General features: G+C 46.7%; 1 long non-coding RNA gene across 2 annotated transcripts; it reads right to left on the reverse strand.

Moving 5' to 3' along the window:
- Nucleotides 1-457: 457 nt before the first annotated feature.
- LOC132655223 (uncharacterized) lies at nt 458-8,494 on the reverse strand. Of its 2 annotated transcripts, XR_009592955.1 has the most exons (3): nt 8,112-8,494; nt 6,803-6,863; nt 458-957 (listed from the first exon to the last, which is right to left on the reverse strand). It is a non-coding gene; the product is annotated as an uncharacterized LOC132655223 (long non-coding RNA). The 2 variants fall into 2 exon arrangements; XR_009592954.1 differs by lacking the exon at nt 6,803-6,863.
- Nucleotides 8,495-9,712: the final 1,218 nt, after the last annotated feature.

The raw sequence follows: 9,712 nt of genomic DNA on the forward strand, positions 1-9,712 counted from the left end.
ACACACTGGGCATGGTAGCACAAGTCAGTAACTCCAACAGATTGGAGGCTGAGGCAAGAGGTTGTAATTTCAAGGTTAGTCCAGACAACATAGAGACCGTGCCTGAAGACAACAACAAAAGTAAGATAAAAGATTGAGAAAGTAAGGAAGCCTTGTGGTTTAGCAAGGAGAGCAGGCAGAGGCCCTCTGTTCAGAGGGCTTTGTTTCATTTCTTCTCATCGCAAGGCTTTCCCAAGACATTGAAAAGACTAAGTCTGCTTTCCTAAAGAACAATGGGAGGCATTTATTAATGTTTATGAAAAAGATTTCTGCAGAGCCTCGGGCTTTGAAACCAACCTGGATGAGGTGCATCTTACGTCTGGGATGCCTAATACTGGCTATCATGTTTTCTGTTTAGAGCACGGATTAAGATGAAATATTCAGCCACTGAGTCAGTTAAGCACCTGAAAGCCATTCACACTGGACCAGAAAGAGTTTATTAGACAGACACATCTTATTCCTCCACCGCTGAGCTTGCAGCTCGCTGTGCACGGCTGTGACAACAGAGTTCTGTTGGAGTCTGCCGCTCACAAGCGCCCTGACCTAAATTCTGCCTGGGAATCTCCCCTCTACCCCCAAAGTCGCCGTAACAAGATCACCACACAGCCTCAGAATTCTTTCTAAATGCATCTCCCTTGAGACTCGCCCTTTCTCAGACCAGCACCCTGCTTTGAGGACAAAAACTGGGCATGCGGTGTGAGCGAAGTCCTTTTCATCAGGCCGGCTCCTAATTGCGCACAGCCTTTCCCCAGTGCTCCCAGCGTCAAAGCCCAGCAAGCACAATTAACTCATGTTTCAGGGCTTCGGATAATGCTGGTCATTTAATGTGGTTGAATATCGCAGCCAGGGCCTTCCTGTTTCCAAGCCCGTCAATAGAGCAGTGAGGCCCTGAGTGTGCTTCACAGCCTTTCGCCATCCCTGTGGAAAACAAAGAAGAGTCTGAGATCTGCACTTGAAATGCTTTAGTGTGGGATGCTGACGTCTGGCCGTTCACTGCTCAGGGATGGGGGCCTCTGAGTGCTGGTCACGGCAGCGCTCACTTCACCTCCGTGCTCACTGACCGCCATGTGACTAGAGGAAGCTTTAGTTAGGAAATGTTATCCGTCTCCCTGTATGAGCAGACACCACACTCCAATTCCTTCAGAAACTTAGACGTTCTTTGTTGAATTTAACCATCCATTTTTGCACTCTGACATTTCATATTTTATTTGTAAAACCAGTTGTGTTCTTTAAATTTTAATGAAATGGTATTAAATAAATAACTCAGAAGCAGCATAATAAAACACAGGCACATCCAAGCTATGACTCTGAGTTCAGGAAAATGAGTGGTCTGTAAATTCTGCCTTCTTTCTATTTAGGGGATGTACTGCCCAGATTTTTGCACGTGTGAAGACCCAGCTGAGATGGGCCTCGGCCCTTTGGCTCTCAGTAATAGGAAGGGAGTGAGCACAGATTTGTATAGAAACAGCCTCTTCATTTTATTCATAATAGCTTGGCAGTCAGATTGTTCCCACATTTTGGTTGAAAAGGAAGTGCTATGAATAGCAATAGTGCACAGGGAACCAGTGGCCAGGAGGAGTGTGCTGTAAGAGAGCATCTAGTCCCTTCCTCTCTCCCCCTCCTCCTCCCCACCCTCCACTGGTAAGCACCACCCCAACCATGTCAGGCTTTCAGCATGAAATCTCAGTGAGCTTACAGAAAAGCTTAGCCATCTCTCACTATGGTCCCATCTAGCAGAAGGTCTTCCTGGTGAACAGGTGTCCTGGTATGTCCTTGGCTAACTCACCTCACTTGACTCCATTCCATTCTCAGGCTTGTTGGTCCCACTGACTCTGTTTCCCTGATGACTTGTCTAAAAGCAAGATATGACCTTAAATCATTCTATATCTATTTTGGATCAAGGTGGAGAATATATAATGTTTGTGAGTATGTATGATATATATGGATAAATAGCTATAGCTAGGTAATAGGTGTCCACAGATATTACCATTTAATAACTCTTTACAGCATAAAAGTTAGACTTAAGTAGATGGTGAACAATTAAGGTAATATTCTTACCAAATGATCAAGCCATGCTAAAGCTCTTCTAGCTATTTTAAGACACTCTTTTCTTATTTTAAGAAGTACTAGCTCAGGAAAACCTACCATTATGCCCCTAACAATGTTAGGTGCCTTCATTATGGTCTCTCGTAGCATGCTATCTGTCCCCTAGCAAGGTGCCCTCAGGCCATCCTCCGCTGGAACTGCTTGTTAAACTGTCTGTCTCGTTTCCACCAATGAAAGGGCTTCCTCTGCCGGTCTTTTCCAGGTTCTGATCGCTGGTACACACCACGCCACACTAACAGTCAATAGGCCCTTGTGTAAGTGAACAGCGATTCAGGATCACCCTGGACTTGGAAAATCAACAAGTGCGAATTATGACCCTTTTCTGTCTGTGAGCTATGCTCTGTCCTGATTCTGTGGAGCTTTGAAAAGGGTGCTAATTAGGCAAAGGAGACAACCAGAAACTCATTAAGAGCTACATTCAGCCAGAGGAGGGATCCTGGAGGCCTAAGAGGCCATGGGTGGTCCTGAAGAAAAAGAAGAAGCTGAGGCAGAGTGAGAGGGGCTTTTCAGGAAGAAGGAATAAGAAACGAAGGCAGGGATAAGTCTGGTATGAGGAGGAGGAGCAAGGAGGAACCATAGGTGGAGAATCCAGAGGCCCCATGAGCACCAGACAGAGGTCTGAGCTTCAGATACTGCCTAGCAGAACATCGCTATACAACTTTTTAGGAGAGGGTTTAATACTTTTTTGAAGGCAGTTTAGGAGAGGGTTATTAAAGTCATGGCAGGGAAGAGTGGGAAGGCTGACCTGAGGATGGCGCATTGTAGCCATTGTAAACATCCCAGAATGAGATGGCATGACCTAGGCTGAGGGATGGATGGATGGATGGATGGATGGATGGATGGATGGATGAATGAATGAAGAGAGAAGGTAAATGTCTCTGCCACAGATGCACCTTAGAAGCCTGAGCTGCAAGCTTACCCCTGCCACTTCCAGGGAGCGTGTGGCTACAGCAGAGATGGCAGGGGAGGCGGAGGCCTGATGACACAGGTCTTTCTGCTGTCTGACATTTGTGTCTTTCCCGCTGTGTTCCTCTGGACTTTCTTCTCACTCCCCAAGCAGCTGCTTCTCCAGCACAGGGCCACACACTTCCTCTGGTGCCAGGGGTATGTTCCAGGTTGGCAGCAGTTACAGTTTGAATTGAAACATCCTTCAAGCTTGTGTGTCCCAGTCCTGCTCCCTAGTTGGTGGATTGAGCCATTGATGAGTTCATAGCTGAATGGGCTATTAAGAATTCGGCCTAGCTGAAGGGAGCCAGTCACTGCAAGCAGGTGAGCCTTTGAAGGTCCTTTCTTGCCCCTGGGGCTTCCCTTGTTACTCTCTGCCTTGCCTTATACATCCTTGGGCATGATGCTTTCTGCCTTGCTATATGACCTTCTCCTTTCCTTTTCCTGGTGCCCAGAGCCAGGGCACTCAGGGTCTTCTGTTAAGAAGTACTGACTCAGAGAACACTCCCAAAAGCAATGGAGCCATGGACCAAACGTTCTGAAACATGAGCCAAAGGAATCTTTCTTCAGTTGTCTCCCTCAGGTGTGTTTTGTCAGGGATGAAATAGTAACTGATATAATGGGTTAGGGGCACTGAACTCTTACTGCCTTACAGAACTGTGAGCCCCTTTTGGCCTGAATACAAGACTGGGGTCTTTGAAAAGGAGGGAGAATCTCATTGGAGGGTATATTGAAAAATATTTTTTGTTGGTATTATTACTTTTTTTTTCAAACAGGGTTTCTCTGTGTAACAGTCCTGGCCATCCTGGACTCACTTTGTAGATCAGGCTGGCTTCAAACTCACAGAGATCCATCTGCCTGCCTCTACCCTCTGAGAGCTGGGATTAAAGGCATGTGCCACCACACCAACTTTATTTATTGTTGTTGTTTTGAGGCAGGATTTTTCTTTGTATACCCTTGGTGGTTCTGGACTAGGTTTGTAGACCAGGTTGACCTTGAACTTCACAAAGGTCCGCCTGCGTCTGCCTCTGCCTCTGCCTTTGCCTCCCTGAGTGCTGGGATTACAGGCGTGCGCCACCGCACCGGCTAGCTTTATTATTATTACTATTATTATTATTGGTTTTTGTTTTCTTTTTTCTTTATTAATTACACTTTATTCATTTTGTATCCCCCCTGTGGTTCTCTCCCTCCTCCCATCCCAATCCCTCCCTTCCTCCACCCTCTGCCTGCATGCCCCTCCCCAAGTCCACTGATAGGGGAGGACTTCTTTTCCTTCCTTCTGATCCTAGTCAATTAGGTCTCATCAGGAGTGGCTGCATTGTCTTCTTCTTTGGCCTGGTAAGGCTGCTTCCCCCTTGGGGGGAGGTAATTAAAGAGCAGGCCAATCAGTTCATGTCAGAAACAGTCCCTGTTCCTATTACAATGGAACCCACTTGGATACTGAACTGCCATGGGCTATATCTGTGCAGGGTTTCTAGGTTATCTCCATGCATGGTCCTTGGTTGGAGTATCAGTTTCAGGAAAGACCCCTCTGCTCAGATTTTTTGGTTCTGTATACAGAGAATTCTCAATAGAAGAATATCGAATGGCAGAGAAACACTTAAAGAAATGTTCAACGTCCTTAGTCATAAGGGAAATGCAAATCAAAATGACCCTAAGATTTTACCTTACACCCATCAGAATGGCTAAGATCAAAAACTCAAGTGACAGCACATGCTGGAGAGGATGTGGAGAAAGGGTAACCCTCTTCCACTGCTGGTGGGAATATAAACTTGTACAACCACTCTGGAAAGCAATCTGGCACTTCCTCAGACAACTAGGAATAGCGCTTCCTCAAGATCCAGCTATTATTATTATTTTTTTTAATGTACTAGCTTTTGGCCAACATCTCTAAAGCCTTAGTCCTGCCTTTAGTTTTTCCCCAATAGCTTTTATTTTTCATTTACTCTTGTCTGGCGTGCTTTTCACCCTGTGTGCCTGTGTACATGTGCCGGTGTGTGCATGTGTGAGTGAGTGTGTGTTTGTGTCTGTGCATGTATGTGTAAGTATGTGCAGGTGCCCACAGAGGCCAGAAGAGGAAATTGGATTCCTCGGAGCTGGGGGTACTGGCATTTGTGAACCCCCCATTGTAGATGCTAGGATCTGAACTCAGGTTCTCTTAACTGAGCAGAAAGTCCTTTTAACCATTGAGCCATCTCTCTAGTTCCCAGTAGCTTTTTTTCATGGTTTTTCACACCTTAATATAGAGGTCATCACTTTAAAAATCTGTGCTGGGAGGGCTGCTGTACTGGTGACCTTTGCACCAGCACTGCCAACTCAGCTCCTGGTCTGGAGCCTTGTTGTCATGAATGATGCCTCCATCATGACGTGATTCTAGTGGCATTCTCAGACAGGCTGCCTGCTTCCATAGTTCGTCATCATTTGGGGACGCTTTGCTCAGGCTTTGTTTTTGCTGTTGCAATAGCGTTTTGGATCTGACCTGACAAGCTTTAGGATTTGACTAAGGAAGCTGCTAGAGGCTGAGCCCAGCTGGGGGGTGGGTTCCAACCTCATGAAAAAGGAAAGGAGGTTGGGAGTGGGCTCGGAGGCGACCTTGGGTAGAGCCAGAAAGGGAATTCATAAAGCCACCAGCTTCGCTGGCATTTTGGAACATTCCGCAATGGCAGTGATGGCTGTCTCCAAGGCTTGGCTTCCTCTTAGTCTTGCCCTAATTCCCAACAGACTCTGGTGTTATTGTGATCTCCCAGCAAAATGTCGTAGCTCTCTTCAAGATATACATCATCTGAAATAAGCCTCAAGGCACCCCTGAGTGTGTTTACAAGTCAGGGCCCTGGCGGTGTCAGTGGCCTATCCCACTTTCTGAACATTTCCTTCATCCCCTTGCCCCTAGCCACAGAAAGTAGTGTGCACACTGTGCTCCATATCCTGGGTCTTCTAATGAGTAACCAAAGAGTATTAACCAAATAGTATTGGAGGAATGTTATGAACACTAAACGTTTTCATTTATCAAGCCCCTTCATTGCAAGGCAAGAAGATGCTTCTAGCGCTTAGAGGCAAAATGCCATAAAAATTAGGCACATGGCAGTTCCTACCCACTTTTCTTCAGGGCTGTTCTGGTTACAATGATGTCACTGTTAGGCATTCAGACATTCAAGGATGTAGCAGCCTTTCTACCGTCAGCCTAGGCAAGTCAGTGCTGTTCAGCGTGCTTAGCGTCTTGAACAAAGAGAGCCCGTGTTCTGATCCCAGCTGGCTCCATGTACATCAGAGGAACAGTCATGGAGTCGGTCTGGCTTTCAGTCTGTCTACCCTAAAGAAATGGAAACCCATGTCCTCTGGAGCCATGCTGAAGACAGATGTAAACATTTCAGGTTCACACAAAAGGCCAAAGAAAGGGCAGTCCTTCAGGTTGAGTCATGTGTTCAGAGAAGTACACTGCTAGATTGTAACAATCCGCGAACATCACAGCCATACTCAGGCAAACTAACACAGCAGCGGCCCCTGGGCGATGGAGTCTCCCGGCCTGCCGTCTTGTGTGCTGTCTGCTGCTTCCCGAAATGTTATGCAGCCCCCCTCCTTGGAAGCCAGGAGAAGAAAGATCTCTCCTTAAATCTGCTTTCCCAGAGCTCATACAGGAACCCTTCATTTGGAGGCCTAGCCCCCCCCACTGTCACGGGGGCTGATGCGGCTAGTTCTATCAAATTGTATCCACCTGTGTGTCTTCACAGGCAGCGCATCTCAGGAACAGGCAGCTCGTCTTCAAGGCAGGTTTCCTGGGAAGATGCAATTATTCACTCAGCTGGTAAGAAATGAATACTATTTATGTCCTCTCTAGCTAACTGCCTGCTCCTCCACACTCAGGTTTGGAAAGAACTGGCTTTGTTGGGTCACCTGACTTTTAGGCTCTGGCTGTCTAAGGTCATTGAGTCTCTTGGTAAATGGGACCTTTGCCTCCCTGGACCTCAGATCCAGCCCAAACAATGGTCCTTGAGTTAGAATGAAGTCATTCTACATGTAGACAACAGCCTATGAATCTCAGCCAGTCTAGTCGGCTCTTCTCAAGTACCCTTTTCCCTCAACATGACCTCGTGGGTTTTCACAGCCCTGTCTTTCCTTGGGGCTGATAAATGACTGTGTTTTGTCACCACCCACCCGGGGACAGCCCCGTGAAACAGTGCCGGTGATGAGTCTAAAGTGAAGCCTGGATTTGGTGTAAACGGCCTGGCATGATTGGCAGGTGTGGAAGGGAGGGCTGACATGCATTACAGGTATTTGTTGTCTCTGTAACTATGTTAAGAGCCTGGTTCTATGGTTTTACTGGCTCTATGATTGAGTGTTTTATAGCTTTAAAAATATCTTTATTCAGTTCACAGATTTTTCTCTTGGAAGCAGTGCAAAGCACCATTTCTTCTGATAAGAATAGCATACTTAAAAGTACTTATTTACACTTTATTTTAACTGCCCTTCTTCTTCTTTTTTTTTTTTGGTTTTGTTTTTATTAATTTCACTTTATTCACTTTGTATCCCCCATAAGCCCCTTTAACTGCCCTTCTTAATACAGAGAATTTTAGAAGAAGGATGCTTTTTTTTTTTTAATGCCACAGAGTTCTGTGGAAAAATATTAGAAATAGGTACTTGAACATTTTTACTCAATAACTAAGGCTTTACTGGTAATTACTATATGCCAAGCATATAAAAATGAAATGACACAGACTCTCCTTGCAAAAGCTCGTATTCTAGGCTGGAAAAGTCACATGCTAACAAGTCCTGTAGCTGAATCGTGAAGCGTTCCCTCCAAGGCAAGCTGCTATGGTGTCCTTGGAGATGGAAATGTTTTCTTCCCTTGTTTTCATTTTCCACAGAGGCTGAGCGGCTACAGGAAGCTCTATGTCCCCACAGTCGCGTCTCCTCAGCGATTCTCAGTCAGCATGCTGCAGAGCCCCTGTGCCTTTAAAATGCCACTGATAGGTCCTGAACTGGCTGCTGTTCCCAAGCAAGGTGGCAGCCGCTCTCAGACTCACCTGGTCCACTCTGCAGCTTCCCGGTGCGCGTGCTAAGGGCGTAGCTGTCTACCTCGCTCCTCAACAGCCTGTTCGCCGGCCCAGAGAGCTCGGGCTCCAGCGCACCGCTTCATGTTGGGAACCTCATCCGAAACCAGCGCTGCTGCCTGACCTCAGCACTGCCCGCTCAGCCTAGTCCTGGCCTCCGAGTGACCTGGCATGCTCAGACACATTTCCACAGAGTCACTGTGTCAGGAGTCACCCGTGCAGCTGTGACATAGTATGAGCGCTGGGAAATGCCTGGTCGTCCAGGTATTTCACATTTGTTTTCATAGTGATTCTGGGCTGAGTTACAGCGCTCATCAGCATGTTTGGCAATACAGAGACATAGCCTTGGCCTGGAGAAGGTTTCAGCCATCTGTTCCTTTAAATAACGGGAAGGATGAGACTGGGTTTTCTAGAATCTGGAAAAGAGAGGAATGCTTTCTGAGGACTGTGGTTGCGGTGGAAGTTTGGCTGTGTGGTTTTTACAGAAATACCCAAAGCCATTGGGTGGTGGTCAGAAATCTAGGGTCAGAAACAGAACCCAGGTAGTTGGTGTCTGAGGACCTGAAGAAGAGAGTGGGAGGTTCACATTAATGGCTACAGAATGTTTTAGAGTAGGGTGATACAAATATTCTAAAAGTAGAGATGTAATTAGAGATGTAGATGTCCAATTCTACAATTACCCAACTTTTCTGAATGGTATAATTTAGCAAACCCAGGACTTTGTGCAAGCTAGGCCAGGGCTCTAACTGCCTACCTACCCCTTACCCTAAATGATAACGTTTAGAAAGGAGAGTCTTCTACTGGATAGAAAGTGTATCTCAATAAAGATTTTTTTTTAATCCATTACTATTTTATTTAGCAAAAATAAATCTGAAAAGTTAGTTCCCATTAACAGGGTATCTACTCTCTACTCTGTGCTGATGTTCTCTGTGTGGTCAGAAACAGGTGAGAACACTAGAGGCTCCCCCAAGTGAGAGGACAGGGTCTGGAGCATGCACTGTCAGGACTTACCGAGAGCCCGGAGCTGTACACACCACAGTGCTGGGCTTCCTTGCAGGCAACTCCTTTCATCTCTAGGAGCTGTCTTAATGATGAGCTGGTGTATCTCAGTGGTTTGATGGCGACCACAGAACAGTGGGTCCCTTTCCTTCCACGCCGAGGGAAGCCACTGGGTTTTTCTAGAGAGCTGTATAGGGCAGAAGTTGGGCATGTAGGCTCTGAAGTGCTCCCACGGATGGCCAGCATTCCTATAGTGTGCGCCTGCCTGCCAGCTTCAGGTTCCGCGTAGCTTATTATCCCAAATTTGTATCCTCACTTTGAGGGGTGAAGCCGGCTGGGCTGGCAGGTAGGCCCTGGACACTGAGGAGCCTCTGCTTTCTCTCTGGAAGACTGGATCTGTTTTGGAGGGGAAGCATGTTGTTCATGTGAAATTGCCTTCAGCTGTGGTACCTGACCTCCACTCCTCCTATGACTGAAACCAAAAGCACTCAGAACCCTCCTTCTATACTCTACCGGGTATACGTCTTAGCTCCCAGACACGATCAACATCTGGTCTTCAGCCTTCACTCCAAACC

This window comes from Meriones unguiculatus, chromosome 7 (genome assembly GCF_030254825.1).
Source record: "Meriones unguiculatus strain TT.TT164.6M chromosome 7, Bangor_MerUng_6.1, whole genome shotgun sequence".
Classification (NCBI taxonomy): Eukaryota; Metazoa; Chordata; class Mammalia; order Rodentia; family Muridae; genus Meriones; species Meriones unguiculatus.